This window comes from Coenobita brevimanus, chromosome 38 (genome assembly GCF_032717465.1).
Source record: "Coenobita brevimanus isolate Jiangsu-jjx chromosome 38, ASM3271746v2, whole genome shotgun sequence".
Taxonomy (NCBI): domain Eukaryota; kingdom Metazoa; phylum Arthropoda; class Malacostraca; order Decapoda; family Coenobitidae; genus Coenobita; species Coenobita brevimanus.
The window spans coordinates 34407477-34420620 of NC_136991.1; positions in this window are offsets into that span (position 1 = coordinate 34407477).

Sequence of the window (13144 nt, forward strand, 5' to 3'; positions counted from 1 at the left end):
AAGTTTGCCTTCATTTAGCCTGTCCCAAAGAAGGATGACAGTTTCCAGCCATCTGCTGCAGTTGCTTTAATATCCTGTATTTCTGAAAACTTTAAATGTACTCGTATTCTTTACACAAAAGTTAAAACACTTTTCCTATCACAACTTTATTTCCAGTCGCGAAGTTGGGTTCTGCCAGGAACACTCCACTGGTGATCTTACCTTCTTTCAGACTCCTGATTATTTTCATTTCAGGAATTCATTGAAAACTTTGTCATTGTACTTGACATCCCAAAGGCGCTTGATCTAGTCAGGCATAAAACTTCAATTTCCAAACTGTCCTCTTATGTTTTCTATCCTTTTGTGTGTGTCTATATCTCTAACTTCCTTTCTAGTCGTTCTATAACAGCTGTTGTTGATGGCCATCATTCATCTCCTAGAGCTGTCAACAGTGGTATGCATCAGAGCTCTGTCCTGTCACCAATGCTTTTCCTTCTGTTCATCAATGACCTACTAAGCTGTACATCTAACCCTATCCACTCATTCACCGATAACTCCACCCCTCAACTTTCCATTCGCTTCTTGCAATGTACATCTCAGCTGTTACTTCAACAAGCAAGGGATGAGACTGTGGTACACCTAATGTCTGACTTGGCTCATTGCTCCTATTAAGATAAAAGTCTTTATCTTTTTAATGCATCGCATCATACTATTGATACTTATATCTATCGACCTGTCAGAATCTTCCGCAGGAGTATCCTTTAATTGTTAACAGTATCAAGCTCAGTTGTGTATCTATTTTAAACATGCTTTAGGCTTTATTCTCTTAGGATTTATCTTGGAAAAAACATATTATCTCTCTTGTAAAATTTGCTTCCAAGAGGTTAGGTGTGCTAAACCAACTTCGTACCTTCGTTACTCCCCTATAGTTTTTTACTTTATACAGGAGTTTATTTGTCACTGTGACGAGTACAACTCTCATGTACGAGATGGCTTCCCATTTCCAGGTCGTCTCAATTAAATGGAGTCAAATGCTTTTCATCTTATGAACTCTTCTCCTTCTAGTGGCGCCTGTTAGCATTTGTCTCTTTGACACACAGTTGCATCTTTATTCTTTCGCTGCTTCAATGGTCACTGCTTCTCTAAACTGTCTGCTCGTATCCCTCCACCAATACAGCGAGCTGACGCCTGTGTGGCAGCAAACTCTCATCCTTTTTCTGTCCAGCTCTCTTATAACAAGAGTTAACCGTTACTCCCAGTCTTTCATGCATGTAATAGGTCAACTCTGGGACTGTCTTCCTTTGTCTGTATTTCCTAGTGCCTGTGACCTATAGTCTTTTAAATGCAATCTGTCCAGACATCTTGAAATGAAGAGATCGTGAATTTGGCCCGGTTATTATTTTCCTCTTGGAGGGATCAATCGTGTGATCTTCTAGCGTTTGCTTCCTTCTCCCTTGCTTAAAAAATATAGGGTAAGTACGTGACTCAGTGTGGTGAGTACGCGGCTCAGTGTGCTAAAAGGGTGCTTCTGCAAGCGAGGCATCTTAAAATGCATGAAGACTGGTAGGGTGGGGAGGCCTAGAAGATGGCTGCTAAAGAGTTACTTAAAAAGATGAGGGCTTGGAGGTTGCCCGTACCATTTCGCTGTCTATTTCTCTTTACTAAACCTCAAGATTGTACGACGGACCTTTATCACAAACAAGAGCAAGAATTCAATAATCGTCAGGAGACAGCAAGAATAAACTAATAGACGCTCTTTGACTTGAATGGTTAAAATTTTTCTTTCCTTACTTTTCTGTGTTTTACTCCATGCTTGATACCACATTTTATCATATTTTTTCCTTAGTCCTTTTTTTTTTTTTCCACCTCCCTTACCAATTTTCTCTTCACTTCTTGATTTCCATCAGGTTATTCACTAATCTTTATACCCTTTTTCCATCATTTTTTCCCGTTATTTCACGCCATTTTTATGATGTTTTCCTTACGTTCTTTGTTTATATTTTGTTTATATTTTTTAATGTTCATCATTATCCTTTGATATTGATTTTCCCCTCTCTGTTATTTTCCCTCTCTCCTTTACCTCATTTTCATCTAACTCTGATTTTTTCTTGTCCCAATCTTTCCATCATTATCTTAATTTTTATGCCTCCGCCACATATGGTGGAGGCATTAAATGACTGGTCTCTCCGTCCGAGGGTGCGTTTCTGTGTGTGTGTGTGTGTGTGTGTGTGTGTGTGTGTGTGTGTGTGTGTGTGTGTGTGTGTCCGACTCAGAGCAAAGGCTTCAGGGCTAATCCCAAGGCTCACTAACCCTCCTACACCTCCACATGTCACTACTTCGGTGCTAACACGCACCGTCCATATTGAATACGTGCTAGGGCTGTCTCATACAGGACTGGTGTACTGGTATTAGTGGGAGTATTTTTACATGTCGGCGGGTCTTCTGGTAGATCAGTAAAGTCTGCCTTTTAGGAAATTCAAATCCTTATCCTGTTCCCTGCCCCGGCCAGGATTCAATCCTGGGTCCATTCGAACTGCAGGCCGCCTCTCTACCGATTCAGCCACCACCTGTGAGCGTGCGTCCTTAACACTTTTCTGGGCGCGATGTCTCCTGGACCATCGACGGATTTCCACCAAACTTTGTCACTGATGCAGTATGAGGAGATGACTAACTGATTCGGTCAGCTAGGTCTGTGTCAGGGTCATATGGGCTCGACTTAGGTTATCCTTATGGACGCAGTATCACCTGAACCCCTCGACAGTTTTCAGCCAAACTTTACTCAGTGATAGAGTACGAATGGATGATGAACTGATTAGGTCAGCACTTCAAGGGGTCAAAGACCAAGTTCATTTAGGTGCGGGCTCCATATCTCCTGAACCCCCTTGAAGGAGTTAGACTAAACTTTTGTCAGTGATATGGTACGAAGGGTCCAAGGGACGATGAATTGATTAGGTCAGCAAGGTCAAGGGGTCAAAAGTCAAGGTCATATGGGTGTGGGCGCGATATCTCTTGAACTCCCTCGATGGATTTCGACCAAACTTCTGTCAGTGATACAGTATGATGGACCGATGAACTGATCAGGTCAGCAAGGTCAAGGATATATGGGTTTGGACGCGATGTCTCCAAAACCCCACAACGGATTTCGACCAAACACTGTCAGTGATGCAGTATGAAGGAACGATGAACTGATTAGGTCAGCAAGGTCAAGAGGTCAAACGTCAAGGTCATATGGGTGGGCGCGGTATCTCCTGAACCCCTGGACGGATTTTGATCAAACATTTGTCACTGATACAGTATGAAAGAACAAATGAACTGATTACGTTAGCAAGGTCAAGGAGTTAAAGGTCAAGGTCATTTGAGGTCGACTTAGTTTATCTTTAGTCTCATTTCAACCCACAATGAACCCTGTCATGGAGGTTGTATGGCGAGTCCGTGTGCAAGGCTTGACGGAGGCATACCAAGCAACGCTTTGCGTCGACACCTTGGGGCCCAATTTCTCTGTGTTTCATTATTATTCCTTTCTCTCTTTTAATATGTAAAGAAATAGTTTTATTTTCTCATTTTCACAACAATAACCCTTTTGCTGTAGCCAGTACAGTACACTTGGGTATCTTATTCAGGTTAGCACCAAAATATTTCCTTCATCTGAGAGAAATCCAAGAAATCTGAGGGTTTATAAGTCTCTCTACTAGCCCTTTCCCTTCTGTTAATATTCCTAAGAATTTTATGTGTGATAAGATGAATTTTTTCCGACGAGAGAAATCCTATTCTGTTTTTACTCTTACTTGGTCCAGATTTTCGTCCTTTTGCAGTTTATTTCACGTATATCCGTGGCAGAAAGAGACACTGCTGCATTTCTACATTCTTGTCATTGCCTCTTCTTTGTGACTAGCATCATAATCTAGTATCAGTCAATTCCAGCAACTCAGTGTTGAAAATGGAGAAATGGGATTTTTAGGCCAAGTTAAAGTAAGAAGAGCTTAGCAGGCCATTTCTGTGCTTATGTCTCATCTTTCCTTTCCCTTTCACTATTTTTCCCAATCTCTCTCTCTCTCTCTCTCTCTCTCTCTCTCTCTCTCTCTCTCTCTCTCTCTCTCTCATTCCATTTTCGCCTCATTCGTATCTCATGTAACCTTTTAATTTTCCCTTTCTATCTCATCCCTTCCATTTTTTCCATTTTTCATGATTTCTCCCATTTTTCTGCTCCTTTACCTCGTTTCCCGTACTTGTATCTTTTTCACCATTCATCTCTCCCTCTCTCTGTGTTAATCTCATCTCCCGTTTCCTCCTCTGTTCTCTTACAATTCCTTCTTTCTTCCACTTCCTCGTTTATTAACTTTCCTTCATTCCCGCTTTCTGGATATGCACAGAAATTTGTCTTCCTCTCCATTCCTCCTCCTCCTCCTCATCATCATCATCATCATCATCATCATCATCGTCATTATCATCATCATCATCATCATCATCGTCATTATCATCATCATCATCAGCAGCAGCAGCAGCAGCAGCACCATTGTCATCATCATCATCATCATCAGTCATAAAGCATGAAAATCATCATCAGCATCAGTCATTAATGATCATCACTAACAATCATCACCTATCATCAGCAATCATCAGTCATTATCATGAATCATCCATCATCTCCTCCCCTCGTATTGTGCCCTTTTTATCATCTCCGTCAACGAAGTTGGGAGGAGGTTATGGATTAACCCCTGTTTATCTGTCTGTTTGTTTGTCCACAAGATGTCTCAAAATGTTATTGATTGATTTCTATGACATTTTGTTGGATATTTGGGTCATGGGCAAGGAAGTGTTTGTTAAACTTTGATTTTGAACTGAGTTTGAGCCCTAGTTCAGGGCTGTTTTTTGTTTGTTTGTCCACAAGATACCTAAAAATTTATTAATGAATTTCAAGTAATTTTTGTGTATATGTGGGTCATGGGCAAAGGAAGAGCTGGTTAAATTTTGTTGGTGGTGAGTTGTGGGGTATAGACGTTGGCGGGGGTAAGCGCTCGCTGAGTGGTTGTTGGTTTCTTTCTTGTAATACTGTATTATCTTTTCTTGCTTCATTCACTCTTTCTAATCTCTCATCTCCCGCGCTCCCTTTCGTTGCCCTCTGCTATTTCTTTGCTTTCTTTCTGATGAAGTCAAGGAAGTACACCAAGAAAGGAATGAAAATGGAAAGGATGTTAAGAACAGTGACGAGAAATGTGAGTGTTAATTTGGGAATAACGAAAGCATTTCATGACAGAAAAATGAGGAAGGAAAGGAGCGTTGATCTCGATGTACTGAAAGTGTTAAGAAATATTTGAGATGGTTTGGCCATGTAGAGAAAATGGAGAATGGGACTGACTAGAAAAGTGTACGTGATTGAGGTGGAGGGGGAGAGGAGGAGGAGGAGCTTAAGGATGAAGTGGAGGGATTAAGTGGAGAGATATATGAGAGGGAAGGGAGGTGAGTTGGAAGCAGAGCAGCTAAATGACGGAGGAGAAGGTGACGTGGAAGCTACCCCTTATGGGGTCTGTCTGTCAATAAATAGACAGACAGACGGACAGATAGACAGGAAGATAGATAGAGAGATATTCCAACATTATCGTACAGTTGTGAAGAGTGGACTATGCTAACGGGACATGAATTAAGAGTGAGAGCAGAGGGAAATATATTTATTCCAGCTTTATTCCCGCACAAAAATACACCCATGAGCAAAAGTTCACCTACAATTTCCTGCAGGCATTGTGTCCTGCCGTCATATTTCTCACTCCTTCCCAAATGACAGGGAGTATTTTTCTTTCCTTTTTTTTTTTAATTGTGTGCCTCAGATTGCTACCACAAAAAAATATTTCATGTAACACCTTCCATGGCCGCAGCCACTAGAGAAGTGTTGCCGAACTTTTACTCATAGGTGTACAGTAACAAAGTATGGACAATACCTGAATGCAGTTAAATGGCTGCCAAAGTGATTATTTCTGACACTAATGTACAGAGTGAAGAGTGGGCCATGCTTGTGGGAAACTATACTTTCTTTTTATAACTCTAACTTTGCCTAAAATTGCCATCTCTCCAACATTAGTATTCGATAGATTAACAACAGAATATGGTGCTAGTCACGAATAAAGCTCTGTATAAAGGACGTAAATCAGTTGCATTGTCTTCATCAGCCACTGAGCTGCTGGAAATAAGCTAACAAAAGACGATAATCACTAGTCCTGGTTAGTGTGAAAAGGGTATAGAGTGGAAAGAAGTACAGGGTTCGCTGTGGAAGATGCTTGGGGGAAACCATACCCTTTTCACCTTCACTTGACCCAGAGGCTTGTCCCTTTACAGGTTGTTTCACGTAGATCACTTTCAGAAAAAAAAAAAAAAAACTACTACAGCACTACATACTTTCCATATCACTACTTCCTGACTAGCATTACATTCAAGTGTTAATTTACTGTGTTGTTAAAACTCAGCAGTCATTAATGTACACAGTGAAGAGCGGACGATACTTGAGAGAAAGTGATTCAAGAGTGATAAGTGCTGAAACAAGTTACTCCAAAAGTGTGTATGGAGTGACATAAAGGGATGGTTGGTTAAAGAAAGGAGCCGTGTAGAACGCGTCTAGTGGTTGATGTGGGGGAAAATAAACCGAAATACTCCGAGGTGATTTGGCCATGTGAGGCTGACTGAGAATGGGAGATTGGTTTGGAGAGCGTATGGAAAAGATAGCTGTTGGGGGAAGGGAAGAGGCAGAGAGCTAAAGGAAGATGGGGAGATTAGGTGTGATAGTATATAAGATGGGGAGATTAGGTGTGAGAGTATATAAGAGAGTTAGCGTGTGTCGTAGGGAGAGGAGGGCGTTACAGAGGAGGGAGAAATGACAGGGTACTATAATAACAACGGACCGTAAAGCACCTTAGACGATGAGGCGTCATGCAACAGAAAGATTGACTGGTAGACTGATGGATAGAGAAATAGGCAGACAGCTGAAAAGACTGGTGGGCAATTCAATATACGATGGGTTAATAGAAATATAGGGACACACAGATGAAGATAAATAAGTAGAGATATAGGAATGACTAAGACAGGTAGATAGTAGATAAAGATAGATATTCTCCTTTTTCTTTATTCACATTCTCTTATTCATTTTTTTTTTTTTTCATTTTACCTCGACTTAGTCTTTACCTGGCTTTTGTCCCCTTGTCTTCCCCTATGGCTCTCTTTATCTCTCCTCTAATATTATGCTCCTTCATTCTTTATTCTTATTTTCACTTCGCGCTTCTCCTACTCTCCCTCTACCGCTTTCTTCTTCCTTATCTTCGACAGCTTCCTCCTCCCTTCCTTTACTACATTCTTTACTTCTGTCTTCTCGATATTACTCCCATTTTCTCTTTATTTATTAACATTTCCATCTTTGTCTTCCTACTTTCATAATTTTTTTCATCCTCGCCCTCTTCCTTCTCTTACAGCTGACCCCACTCCCCTTTCTTATCTTCCTTATCTTACCCATTTACCCACGATCCCTCTCTTATCTTTGTCTTCGGATTGCTCTTCTGATATCTGACCTCTCCTCATTCCTTGCTTGTTTTTAGTCCTTATATTCTGTTTCTTTTCCTTCCCTCTTTACCTTTTCTTTTTCCATTATCTTTCACATGTTCCTCTCCCCTTCCTTTATCATTTTCATTATATCTCTATTACATTATTTCCCCTCATCATCATCCTTTCTTTCTCAACGTTTTCCCATCTTCCGTTTTTCTTCTCTGTTTTCTTGTCACCTCCTTCCTCGGCTTCTTCCGTACCATACACATTTCCCTGTTCATCACTTATCACTGTCTATTTCTCTCCCCTGAGATTCTTCCTCTTTCTCATGTTCTTCTTTCTAATCTTTCCTTTCCCTCTTGGTTTTTCTCCTTTCATCGTTCCTCCTCACTTTCCTTGTATTTCTCCATCACTCTTCACCGTTTGTATTTATTTATTTAGTATCCTCTTCATACTTAAGTTTGCCACTCTTTTAATATTTTCCCTATATTTCTGCCCTCATCTCTGATCATAAGCAAGAAGTGGAAGGAGAATATAAGAGAGTATGGAACACTGGGTGCAAGGATTGTATGGGTAAGGATGACAGTAGGTATACAAGCGTGGGCGATTGTGTGTGCGTATGCGCCGACAGAGGACCGAGTGGCAAGAGTGAAAGATGAGTTTTGGGCGAGTGTAGAAGCATGTATGGACAAGTTTGAGAGGAGTGAGAGAATGTTTTTGATTGGAGACATGAATGGCAAAGTCGGGAATGTACGAGTGGATGGAGTGGTTGGTCAGTGGGGTGTGCCAGCTGAAGTAGATGGGAATGGTAGTGCTTTGTTGGACATCTGTGCTGGTAAGGGGTTAGCATTAGCTAAAACCTACTTTCGGCATGAGATGATCCACAGGTATACATGGAGGGTTATGAGGAGGATGGATGGTGAACTTGTTGAACGAAAGGCAATTATAGACTATGTATATGTGGATGAGCGAATGAAGAGACAAGTGGTGGATGCAAGAGTGTGGAGAGGGTGGGGGAATGGAGTCTCGGACCACCACTTAGTGATGGCCAAGGTAAGGCTGCAAAGAAAATGGTTGAAGAGACGAAGGGGAAGACAGGAGGAAACAGCTCCTGTGAGAAGAGTGGAGAAATTGCAAGACAGTGAGAGAATGGCAGAGTATAAGAGCATAGTGGAAGAAAGATTGGGAAGGTATGAGTTAGAGCAGATGGAAGGGGTGGAAGACGTATGTAAGATATTCACGGAAGAGATAGGTGCAGCGTGTGAGGTGGTTTGTGGAGTGAGGAGGAGATGCAGGGGTGTGCAAGGGACAGCATGGTGGAATGATGAGGTGAAACGAGCTGTGGAACAAAAGAAGAAGGCATATAGTGAATGGCTAGCGAGTAGAGGTAGGGGAGAAGATGAGAGAGAGAAGAGAGAGGTATATGTGAGCAGGAGAAGGGAGGTGAAGAGATTGGTGAAGGAGAGTAAGAAGAAAGTGGATGAAGAGTTTGGGAGGAATCTGAGTGTGAAATGGAGGGAGAGTAAGAAATTGTTTTGGAAGGAGGTAAAGAAAGTAAGGCAGTGTGAAAGGGGTAATAGTAGGGGAGTGAAAGATAGGAATAATATATTGTTGGTGGAGAAGAGAGAGAAATTGAGGAGATGGAAGGAGCACTTTGAGGATTTGTTGATTGTAGAGAGTGAGAGCAGTGCGAGTATAAGTGGTTGGGAAATGGCTGGGGGAAGGAGAGATGAAAGGAGGGAGGAAGAGATCAGTAGGGCGGAAATAGTGGAAGCAGTGAAGAAAGTCAAGATGGGAAAGGCCCCAGGAATTGATGGAGTGTGTAGTGAAATGCTGAGGTATGGGGGTGAGATTGTAGTGGAGTGGATATGGAAGTTCTGTAGATTGGCTTGGGAAGAAAGAAGGGTTCCGGAGGACTGGAAATCAGGTATAATTGTTCCCTTATACAAAGGAAGAGGGGAGAGAGAAGTATGTGGTAACCATAGGGGTATTTGCCTTCTTAGTGTGACTGGAAAAATATATGGTAGAATACTCATTGATAGGATTAGGCATATAACAGAGAAGCTAGTTGGAGAAGAACAAGGGGGATTTAGGAAGGGAAAAGGGTGTGTAGATCAGATATTTGTTTTGAGATGTTTAGTGGAGAAGTATCTAGAGAAGGGAAAGAAAGTGTATGCTGCCTTCATGGACTTGGAGAAAGCTTATGACAGAATAGATAGACAAGGTATGTGGAAGGTATTGAGAATATATGGAGTGGAGGGGAAATTGTTGAGTGCTGTGAAGAGTATGTACGAAGGAGCTAGGGCTACGGTGCGAGTGGATGGTGAGCTGAGTGAGTTCCTTGGTCTCACTGTGGGACTGAAACAAGGTTGTGTGATGTCTCCATGACTGTTTAATATATACATGGATGGGGTTGTAAAGGAGGTGCAATGTAGGGCAGTGGATGTGGGGCTGGCTCTAATGAATGAGGGTGAGACTTGGAAGATTCCGGTGTTGTTTGCTGATGATACAGTATTGTTGAGTGAAGATGAATGGGAGTTGCAAGGTTTGGTGAATGAATTTGGGACAGTGTGTATCAAGAGGAATCTGAATGTTAATTTAAACAAGAGTAAAGTTATGGTGTGTGAAGGGAATGAAGTCACAGAATGCACGGTGAGGTTGGATGGCGAGGATATGGAGAATGTGAGTGCATTCAAGTATTTGGCTAGTGTGATGAGTAAGGATGGAACCTCGGGGGATGAAGTGCGTGAAAGGGTACAGCAGGGAAGGAAGGTTGGTGGTTCACTGAAAGCAGTGATGAGAAATAGGGAGGTGAGTATGGAAGTTAAGAAGTCACTGCATGATAGTATTGTGATCCCTACCCTGACGTATGGAAGCGAGGCATGGACCTTGCAAGAGGGGAACAAGTCAAGAGTGAGAGCAGTGGAAATGAGCTACTTGAGAGAAGCATGTGGAGTGACATGGAGGGAAAGGTTGACGAATGAAGAAGTGAAAGAAAGTTGTGGGATGGATGTGGATGTGATTGAGAAGATTAGGAGAAATACACTGAGGTGGTTTGGACATGTGGAGAGAATGGAGAATGAAAGACTGACTAAGAAGGTGTATGTAGGTGAGGTGGAGGGAGGGAGAGGGAGGGGAAGACCGAGGATGAGGTGGAGGGATGGAGTTGAGAGGTATATGAGGGAGGGGGGAGTGAGTTGGGGAGAGGGTAGTCAAATGGTGGATGACCGAGCGACTTGGAGGCGTTTTGTCTGCGGCCACCCTTTGCGGGATTAGGGCGTCGGGCTGTAGATAGATAGGTAAATTCTCTTTCTCACGTTCTACCCAGTCTTTAATTTTTCCTGGTATTCTTATTACTCTCCTTATTTCTCTTTACTGTTATACTCCCTTCTCCCTGTTCCTGTCACCTTCATCTTTCACCTAGTCTCTTTTCTTCTCTCCACTTTTTCTCTTGTTCTTCTCGTTCCTACACTTTTTCGTATTTGCGTCTTCATATCATCCTCTTCATTTGTCATCCGTTTTCCACCTTCCATATCGCTTCACTTATTTTTGTCTTTCCATTCCATTTCTCCCCCTTTTCTTTCCCCTTTCCCCGAGCTTTTCCTTATCTATCGCTTGTTCGTCTTCCTCTCGCTTACTTCCCCCCTTTTTTTTTCTTTCTGTATCTTTTTTCTTATCTCTTTGCTTTTTTCATCTTTCTCATCTTTTTCTTGTTAAATTTCTTTTCCTTTTATACTTCCTCGTATTATCCGTAGTTTAATGTTTTCTCCAACTTCCGTCATTGTTTCTCCGTCATCCCTTCTGCATTTCATTCGTTTTTTCAGGCTGCATATTCTTCGCTTTTGTTCTTTCCTATTGCACCTAACATATTGTCCTTTCTCCCCATTTCTCATATGTCCCTCGTTGTGTCTGTTCCCTGATAATATTTTCCGTTCCATTTTCCTTCCTCTGTTTTCACTTTTTATTTTCATCTAAGTCTCAGTTTTTCTCTAACCCTCATATCTTATGCGTTTTTATCATTTAATTTTCTCCTTTTCGTTTCCCTGTCGCGGCCTCTTCATTTGTTCATCTCTAACTTTTGTTCTCCTTTTCTTCTCTCACAATTGTTTTCACTGTTTTCACCATTTTCCTTGTCTTCTTTTCCATTCATTTTCCCACTCCTTCCTTACCTTCTATTTTGCCTTCTTTCCTTCCTCCCTTCACTTATCGCTATCCTCATTTTTCTCTTCTGATAATGTATTTCCTTTTCTTCTTTCCTCTTGTATTTTTGTAAGTTCTCATGTCTTTATAGTCATTAATTTAACTTTTCATCTTTCCTGGCAGATTTCTTATTTTCTTCCATCGTTTTCCGTATCGCCGTATTTCTATTTCCAGTTATCATCTTTCCTCTTCTCTTTTCGTCCTTCTTCTCGTTTCTAATGTTCTCTGTTTCCTCACATTTCCTCTTTCATTGTGCCCTTCCTCTTCCATTTTTTCTCATTCTCCATGTTATTCTCATTCTTTCCTCTTCCGTTCTTCCATTGTCTTGATTTATTTTTTCTGATCTTTCTTTTTCGGTCTGTATAATTCTTTGACTTTCCTTTTATCGTTTTGTTCCTTTTGTTGCATTTTTCCTTTTTTCTCTCTCTCTCATTTTCCTCCCATGTTATTCTACTCATTTCGTTTTCTTGATATTTTTCTCATTTTCTTCCCGTTCTCTTGTCTTTATTTTGTTTTACTAATATTTTTCTCATTTTCTTCCCTTGCCATTCTCTTCATTTCGTTTTACTGATAGTTTTCCCATATTCTTCATGTTTCATCCATCATCTAATCGTTGAACTGCCCATAAAGACGGTAAGAGCCTGAAGGTGTTTGGTTGCTACTCGTAAATGGCATCATTTGAGCAGTAAACCGTAGTCAGCCTTCGAATTTCAACTCTATAGGCCTCATCCGATTGAAGTACCTGAACCCACTGTAGCACCAGGCGTCCATTTAATTATATTATTTCCACCTGCAGTAGTATATGGTTTAGAGCAGTGGTTCTTAACCTTTATTGAGTTACGGACGCCTTTGAGAATCTGGTTAAAGCTATGGACCCCTTCACTAGAAAAATGAACATTAGCACATAAAACATTTTGCATACAATGAATATACATTGTTTTATTGAAAACTACCTCACGCACTGTGTGACATACACAAGGTATAAAACAATCTTTACAAAGAATTATGTTCCTCACTTTTTTTTCGAACAAAAACTAAAGCCCATTCAAGGAAAAGGTGAAATACATCCAACTTGTGAAAATTAAACAAAACAAAACTATAATTCTGCTAAAAAGTTCATTTCAATGAGAAAGTTCCTGTTGTTCGGTATGAAAAAGATGATGAAACTGTGGAGTGGTCTTTGACAAGGTAACACGCATGTCATCTTTGACATCCAATTGATTTCGACTTTTCGTTTCGATAGAAACTAACGCTGAAAACCCTGACTCACAAAGGTATGTAGTACCAAACGGAATCAGAGCACCCATTGTTCGCCTTGCCAGACGAGGGTAGGCTTGTGTCAACGAACACCTGAATTCTTCAAGACTTCCGATTTTTTGTATTTATTTATTTATTTTTTTTTTTTTGCAGCTAATGCTGCCAAATGGCATCACGCAATATCGCT